Source organism: Pundamilia nyererei, unplaced genomic scaffold (genome assembly GCF_000239375.1).
Source record: "Pundamilia nyererei isolate P.nyererei 1_Seehausen unplaced genomic scaffold, PunNye1.0 scaffold00043, whole genome shotgun sequence".
In the NCBI taxonomy this organism is placed as follows: domain Eukaryota; kingdom Metazoa; phylum Chordata; class Actinopteri; order Cichliformes; family Cichlidae; genus Pundamilia; species Pundamilia nyererei.
This window is the reverse complement of record NW_005187444.1, coordinates 562,282-571,911: the sequence shown is the minus strand read 5'-3', so window position 1 is coordinate 571,911 and position 9,630 is coordinate 562,282.

Sequence of the window (9,630 nt, the reverse complement as noted above, 5' to 3'; positions counted from 1 at the left end):
CTTTTGGAAATAAACATTTACTAAAAAGATGCAATGGTTTTTGAAAAACATTTATTCTGAACTGTGCACCACAATATCAAAACATTTTCTGAAAGATGTAACAGTATACATGTTCTCACTTTCATTAGAATCTTGTTTATCAAAAGGTCTGACATGGTAAATGCAAATAACAGCATTCTCATCACTTATTTCTTCAATACAATATGCATGTCCTTCATTCATCCCTTTGTGGAACTTCAACGCACTTCTGCTCTCCCCCATATTCCATCTTCACAAGCATATCCTGTGCGGAGATCGAATAAAAATTAGTTGACACTAATTAATGGCACAAATAATCCAGTAAACAATTGCAGCACAGTAAAAAAAAAGGAATCCTCTTTGAGCCATTACTTGTGTAAAGTATTTTCCCAAAAGACAAAGACACAGGCAACAAGTAATACTGATCTAAATGTAAAACCTCAACCTTTTTCATTTTTACCTAAACCGTGTGCACAAAACTCTGGAGGGATCTATGCTAACGTAGAACCCAGTCAGGATGTCTGCTACTGCTGTTTGCTCGTTTTTTTTTTTTGTTTTTTTTTATGGGCAATCGTTTTCAGGCTTCAAGTAGCACCATTATACCAACATTTCACATTCTAGACATTGTTTTAGGTGTATTTGACCAAAGGTTTGACTGAAAATTCACATGCAAGCCTTTTTTTTCAAGGCTGTGGTATTTGCCGGCAAACAATACCTTTCAGCTAGCTAAAACAGAATATTATGCTATCAGCGAGCAACATGGCTAATGCCTTTCACACAGCTTTGTCTCAACTCCAAAGAGCCACAGAAGTAAAAGCTAATAACAATTGAAACAATCTTTGAAAAAATGACTTACCAAGCATGGCAAACAACTCAAATATGTAGAGCAAAATGTTCTGAAACGGCTTCACTTCAGCTTCGATTGGAGCCGTGCTGAGGGCGGAGTCTGTGAATTTACTCTGTTGGTGTCATAGCCCCTCTAGGAGTTCAGAGTTAAGAGGTCAAGAGTTAATGTTTCCATTTTAACACCTACAGATTTGACAGAGAAACACTCATTTTTAACACTCGATTTTAACTACTATCATTTTACACCTCAGAGTTACATTAAAAGAATGTGACTCTGCTTAGAGTAAAATTAACTCTACTTTTGCAAGGAGACTATTAACACCAAAAAATTTAACACTTTTGAATTTGCTGTGTACACGTAGTCATTATTCCAAAGGTATAGGTAGATTTATTATCAATGTAAAAGTGCTTAACAATAGAAAAAAAAGCCTTTGTCATCGACAAAGAGCATTTGTCTCCCATAATGCAAATTTTCTACTGAAACAGATGTGAAAAAGATGTTGCCACTTTAATATGTAGAACTAACCTTCACCAATACGGTTTAAATTCATTGAACAACTGACACATGTCAACATGATTGACCCGGGATCTCCAACATGCTGTGTATTCACCTTCGATTGGTTGAACATGAATAAGTCAGCTCCAGCCTTCTCCATCTTATCATCAGCAGTTAAGTGATGGAATAGAGGTCAGCGTGTGCAGCAACCAAGACGTGAGATGTTTCTATGCCAAAGGATAATAAGCACAGGCAATTGAGTCTCAATGTTGTCAGGGAGTCACTATCTGCCTTCCGCTGGATAACACAAGGGGATCAGACCAGCGCTTTTCTAGGAAGGGGAGGGAGGGGAGTTTAATGCCACTCTCCAAAAGCTATTTCAAAGAGCTCACCTAATGTGGCTTTTTCAAGGTCAGGAGACAAAAAGATAAAAGTCAGATGTCTTCATGGGCTGACTGCCAACACCAATCCAGTTTCATAAAATCCAGTTAGGGTATAATGTCCCCAAAATGTATTTTGAAACAATTAGAATTGAGGATCAAATGTTTTTTCCTTTTAATGATATTGATCATATAATTCTGACATTACATTTCCAAAACAGGTGCACTTTGCTAAATGTGGGTGCTCTGGTTAATATGTTCTTCTTCAAGTGTTTTCTGATCATGAACACGTGCCTTGATCATAGACAAACCAAACACACATGCTTATTGCTATGCAGCCCACATGGAGAGACTTTTGCTCATTATATTTGCAACATGTCTTGTACAATCACCACTCTTTATCAAAATAAACCTATGAAGAGTGCATCAGCTTCATCTATATACCAGCTTGTTTTAAGTCACTTAACAATAAGGACTTTCATGGACTAAAAAAACCACACATCCTAAAAATTTAGTAACTGTCAAATTACTTTTTGCCATTTCAGTTACTTATTATTATTTTTTAGGACTTTTTATGCTTACATAATATTGCATCTATTGCATCTTAAACAAAAGGCATAACAAACAGTGTTATTTACCATTTTTATTGTAATATTTCCAGCCGATGTCCCAGTGCAACAATAGCAAATCCTACATTATTCTTTTTTTCTTATTACTAGATTAATGAGAGGTTTAATTTTCATTCTCAGTAGGTGTTCTGCACTTTGCAGCTGGAAGAGGAAAACAAACAGAAAATGTTTGATTTACACATTTCATATGAGCAAATGTTTTGCTAGCTTTCCAGCAAATGTGTCAGATGAAAAGAAATTAATATGTAGGGGACATTTACAAAGAATGGCAAGAAAAATCTTAAAATATGTTAAAATACATATATTTCAGAATTAATGGATTCACGTGGGAGAGTCAGATACCTTTGTATAAGCTCCATCACTCTTCGTTTGTGGCCAGCAGGCATTTTCTCAGTATCACAGCAACCTGTGTCATTAGCCCTCAGAGTCACAAATGAGCCCTAAGCATGGTTCTGCCAGCAGCAAGGTGCAGGGACATGGAAATGAATATTGATATCTTCCTGTGAAGAGAACAAGTTGACTGTCAATAACATAGTTACACCCATTTAAAAATGTACTTTATTCTTTCCAGGAAATGGAAAGTATACATAAGGAATGTATAGATTCCAGTGCAAACAGATGAAGAAAATATAGATCGGAAGCTTGAATTCATCATTGTTTTAGCTCCATTACTTCTCACACACAAAACACATTACGCACTCTGCAGCCCCCATGTTTTCCAGAATGCAAGACTCTACATCTATCATATGCACCGTGTCAAGGCAATGTTTAAAGAAATACATTCCCAGTCCTCACTTTGCCATCATACTCTGACCACCCACCACTCTCATTTTCTTCAGCTGATAAAAATGAATCTCCACATGGCTCTTGTAGGTAAACCCACAGCCTTGGATGAAATTGTTGTCCCACCAGCCACACTAACGCCTAACATGTGTCACTGCAGTTCTCAGTGCTCCTTGTTAGTAAACAGTAGGCCTGTAAACCAATTAAAAAATAGTCTGACGCATGAGGTTCACCCCTGAAGTAGCTGACTAATTGTTATTTTGGCATATGGATCCATTATGGGCAGCACGGTGGCACGGTGGTTAGCACTGTTGCCGCACAGCATTCCACCATCAGGCCGGGGTCTTTCTGTGTGGAGTTTGCATGTTCTCCCCGTGTTTGCGTGGGTTCCCTCCGGGTACTCCGGCTTCCTCCCACCGTCCAAAGACATGCAGCTTGTGGGGATAGGTTAATTGGATAATCCAAATTGCCACTAGGTGTGAATGTGAGTGCGACTGGTTGTCTGTCTCTGTGTGTTGGCCCTGCGACAGACTGGCGACCTGTCCAGGGTGTACCCCGCCTTTTGCCCTATGACAGCTGGGATAGGCTCCAGCGCCCCCCGCGACCCTGAAAAGGATAAGCGGTAGCGAATGGATGGATGGATCCATTATGGTTTTTCATGGATGTTTCTGCTTAACAAAGGCTGTAAAACATCAGATCTCTGTGGTAAAATCATTCTGTCTGCATTATTTTCACCTTTTTCGTTCCTTTTTCCTTTGTTTGGTGGTTAAAATGAGCAAAGAAACCTAGTTAAACAAGAAAAAAGCACTACATTTTCAATGACTTCCAGTTTACTTGGAAGCGCATTACTGTAAGAATACAGGAACGACGTTAGTGGTCAAAAACTTTATACTAGGTGCTCTATAGCTGTGGAGTTCTGCCTTCTGCATACATCACCAGGATTCCCTTGTACATGTGTAAAGCATTGGTTCATATTCTTCCATTCATTGAAATTCTGCTCAGTGCACTAAAAGATCTATGGCCACCACTAAATTATGTGCATAATCTCAATGTATTCAGAAGCAGCCGAATTCTGGAAAACTAATAAATACCAAAACCCCAGATCACACTGCATGATCAGGGTATGATCAGATTTAAAGTAGATTATTTATTGTTGAATTTTACAAGGAACTGTGAAGCTTCTTTGACAGCCATAACATAATGTACACAGTGTGTACAGGATGTACAGAACACTGCAGACTGAGACAGATCCCTCAGTGCGACGGAGACCACCACAGTAATGTGCAGTTCTACCAAATCACTCATCAACTTGCATGTTTGGAGAGTTTTGGAGAAGATGGGTAGTTTCAATGTGCCTGAAGGATACTTTCATTACAGTGGACATTATGTCTCGTCCAATGCAATTGTGACTAATTACATGACTTATGACTGTATTCTATTTGCATGTTTCAGCAACAGAAGTCATGGTGGCATGAGTTCCGATGCTGACTCAGTGCATTAGTACTTACAGTAGCTATACATGTGCTTTTCTCTCTATGATGAGTCAAAGTGTTTGACAATAAAAAAGATTCTTATTCAAACATTAAGCTGGGAGTATTATGTTTCTTTTTTTTAATGTCATTTATGATACAAGCTAAAAACGTATCTCCTAGAAAAAACATAGCTTAGAGTTCTATGGATTCTACTGAGTTCTATTTTGGATTTACAGTATGGTGAAATTAAGTTTGTTATCACTTTACAACTTTTGAATTTTGTTCTGAATTTACTGAGAGGTTAAATGTATCCAACTTTCTAATGAATAATATAGCAGGTATTTTAAAAGCGAACATGAATGCCTCATATCAGTCTTGGCATGGCAATTTAGATACTGCAGCTGCTGTGTATTTTATGGTTTTACATTTGTGTTTATTAAAAGACGTCTTAAAAACAAACAATAAAACTAGCTGAACGTGAGGAAGTGGTTGTGCAAATCAGCTGAAAGTCCCCAGTAATGACCAAAGCAGAAGCAGAATGGCACTGGCAGTGAAGAATTGAGGCTAGCCCCTCATGTAAACATGTGAACATTATACACCATTGCCAACCAAATGTAAATTTAAAAAAAATAATACTGTGTAAAGTTATCTTAAGTACAAAGGATCCAAGTTGGTTTCATTTCAGTTATAGTTACAATTTAAAAAATCTGTTAAAATTTAGGCTGCAAAAATATCAAACAAAGAACACAGATAATTCAATTTGGGGCCTCTGTGTTAACACCTGCTAAGAAGTGCCAAACGAGAGACTAAAAAATTATACAAGAATTCACAAACTAGGGGCAAACAATTTGGTTGAAGTGTATTTCACCAATAAAAAAAGTTTGTCTAAAATTAAAAGTAGCGATATAGCCATCGATAATGGTGAAGGTGACGACTGAAACGTGATTGGTAGCGTCCACTCCACTAAGTTTATTAAACATTAGATCTATGTGAAATGATCAAAATGCTGTAACCTCCATTGATACATTAAAAAAAAGGTTTTGTTTGACATTTTCATGTTAGACTGGCACTCCTTAAATTAATTTATTGTGCTTTTTCCCCCTGCAGCGGTTTGTTAAAGTGACAATAGATGACCCCTAGCATTTTTGGCATGGCTGCTGCAAAGAGGGTGCTGTGCTGCACCACATCACTCTTCAGTTTCCTTGTAACCTAGCAACCACCATCAATGCAGCACATGGAGAAATGAACACAAAAGAAATAACCACATTCACTGAAGAGGTCAAGAAAAATTATACACCTTTTATGTATAGTTTTAACAGAGAGAGATTTGTTTCCTTCAAAGCACTGTAACTACAGCATCATGGAGGAAACAATGAAACATTAGTAACGAAATTGCAAGGTTTTTTCATTCATGCAGTTAACAATGAAGCTTTTACAGCAGAATTATTGTGTTGTTAGGACAGAAGCAAAACATGTGTTTATCCCCTCCTACTGTGTTTTTACACAGTGGAAGAAGTGCTGTGGTGTAGACATTTGCTGTTTTGAAAGTCACCATTAAAAAAATTAAGCGGCTAAAAGAAAAAGGCCTTGTCTCTGGATCTAGCAGTGTTGTTTTAGCGCACTTGGATGCTTCAGATCATAATATTCTAAAAAGAAAAAAAGATAAAAAGCCCAAGTTAATAAAACATTAGGTTTTTAAGTGATTTCCTATATGTTTAACTAAAAGTAAAAATAAAGCTAGTGAAACTTACCTGGCACTATGTGAAAAAGTACTAAACATAATGCCTCGTTGTCCCTTGGCAGCAAGAACTGCATTCAAGTGAATGAATGAATGAGTGAATAAATGATCTTTTGTCATCATAAACAGCACAGTGAAATTTGCTTTGGCTTTCTATTAAAATAAAAACAACAATAAAAAAGAAGCACTCAGAGAGCACATAGTACAGTAAAAATCAGATAAGTATAACATGACATGTTTACTTTAAATAGGTAATCCATAATAGCTATTGATTTGTAAATAACTGGACACAAATAGTTTAAGCCTATTATATAATATTATACCAAAGTACATTTTTACTAAGTAGGCTGCTCGTTCTCTTGACAATATTTTCTTTAAAGATTTAACACATTTTGAAGTCACCTTGAAAGAAATGCAGATGTGAAATGTAAAAGTGAGATCAGAGATCAAATGTAATGTGATATTTGGATGCAAATTATAATGTGAGATTCATAATCCCCATATACCAGTATGTATACAAAGGGCAAAAGACATCAGGTTAGCTAAAGACTTATAACAGTTTAGATAGAAGACTAAATAATACTAGTATTCGCTTTACAAAACTGGCATGGAAACCAACAGCACAAACATGGTCAGGCAGTTGAGTTTAATGACTCACATTTGAAGTCCAACCTAGCAGACGCCTGCTGGCTATAGTTCTGTGTGTTACACCTATCAAGTTAAGCAGCCACATCTTTTTTTTAAAGCCTTAACATATTCCATACAGGTTATACATAAAGACTCACCCACTGTAAGGGAAAAATTAGCAACATAAACTAAAACTGGCTTTTTTAAACACCCTGTAATTGGTTACTTTCATCACCAGAATCATTAAACACCATGACTTCTAGCGGCCATCCTTATAAAATTAGTGACGGTAAAGTAAATTGAAGTCAACTAACATGAGGTGAAAATGATAAAACTCATGGAGAAAAAAAAAATAGTGTGGACAGCAGAAAGCAGAGTGAATGACTTGAACTGATAAATAATAATCAGGATGCACACTCAATCTCACAATGAAATCAGCACCCTGCTCCTCAGTCACACAGATGTGATTACAAATTACTGAATGTCTGTATTTTGGTACCATTGTTACTCATGGGTTATTCTGTGATTCCCACCCTTGATAACGAGAGGCACTATGCTGTATGCACATTAAAAATGAATTATTCTAGCATCACATATCCATTTCAGCATCTTACTTTAGTCATATACTCCCAAAATGGTATATGCACCCACTCTCAGCTTCAATTACTGGAGAAAATCCTTTCTGCCAGAGAGCTGATGAGCTGTGTTAGAGATCCTTATTGTGTAGCCACTGTGCATTGGTCATTAGCTTCCCACTGGGTACAGCAGCATGCATGGTCTCCCAAGCTGCCAGACAACTCCACAGCCTCCATTCCTCAGCAAGCACCTCTGCACACCATGCACATTCCCTACAGAACGTTTGCATCAAAACCAGCACATTAAATCCCCTCCTATGGGAAACAAACCTGAGGCTCAACATTTCCCTACTAACACTGCTTTTTTTTTACCACTACAATTAACAGCATGTTAAAGAAACTTCTGCAACTGCTGTTGTAATGGTAATGAATTCATTTTAGCACCTCTTCAAATCTGTGGATTTTCACATTCTGTCTCTGTTTGATGGAAGTTTGAACAGATTTTCCCCTGCCAGTTGGCTCCCCTGCCTTATCTGAAATTCTGGGCAGAAGATTGCATCAGCATATTCAACATGACTGGTAAATGTGAGAAATAAGGCCTACATATGTTTTACTATGACTTCTTTATAACCTGACGGTAGATTTAAAAGAAATTGTATTCTTAACCTGGCTGAGGGCAACTGATTGATATTCATATTAATTTGATATTCAAATGGAGAATCAACACAGTCCTTGTTTGAAATCCAAAGGGAGGACAGATCAGAGGAAACAGTACAAAATTAGGGCAGTAAATGTGAGTAATAGATGCTTTTTGAAGTCTGGCTGTGGCAAATCACACTATATTAATTTATGCACATACACACACACACACACGGACATGGCATTTATCTATCAGATATGGCTGGCCACTAAGTTATTTTCTTTGAGTTAGTGTCAACGAATTTCTGACACATAAAAAGTGGGGGCAAAGGTTGCACCGTTTATTTATTTATTTTGTTTTTGTGCATTTTAATTGCACTTTTGAAATAGCTATTTGACCATTTGAATGTCAGACTGTGTATTCCAAGACAGCGAAGGTCACCATCTGAATTGCCATAATTTCAAGTGGTCTGCAATGTGCTAGAAAATGAAAATGATTTTGTAAAAATAAAATTAGTTGTCAAAGACAGCAGAATAACCTCTTGAGTTGATAACAAAGCGTTTTGCCAAACCTGTTTTGCAAAGAAAGTGAGTAATGTTAACATTCAATGGGAAAGCTAACAATGTAATACCAAGAGAAATAATAATTTTTAAAAAAAACAACATTTGTTTTTACCAAAACCATCTGCTGGTCTGGGGATGGGAGGGAGACAGGACAAAACACATACTGTTGAAGAGAGCCAGAGATTAATAAGATCATTACCAAATGAAGGTTTAGGGTCACCTGATTCAGCCCTAAATATGAGTTTGATCAAAATTTATCAAAAGGCTAAACTTTAAAGTAGAGTTGTGGTTCCACAGAAAAGAAGTGTGAAAGCTAAAGTCTCTGCCTCCCATTCTCTTTTTCACTACCCCAGGAACCAAAAATATTGTGTGGTCTTTAAGATAAGAGGGCCTGATTATTCACAATTATGTAATAAATAATAAGTAATAAATACATGAATTTGTTTTTCAGCATCACTCTGAGACAAGGTGCTCCAAAATTCAAAGATTTTGCATAAATGTCAGAAAGCAGTCCTATATATTTCTTTAATATGAACATTGAAGGACACATCTTGGTCAAAAATGACTCAGTGTTATTACAGGCCAAGGAAATGTGAAGTATTTGGGAAATATCTGTATTGTACTTTCTAAGACGAGTATAATAACTTCAGTTTTATCAGAACTTAGAAGCAGGAAATTCGAGGTCATTCAGGCCTCTATGTCTTTAAGACATTCCTGCAGTCTAACTAATTGGTATGTGTCATCTGGTTTCATCGATGGATAAAGCTGAATGTCTTCCACATAGCAATGAAAATATATGCTGAGCCTTCTACATTGGGGCAAAAAAGTATTTAGTCAGCCACCGATTGTGCAAGTTCCCCCAC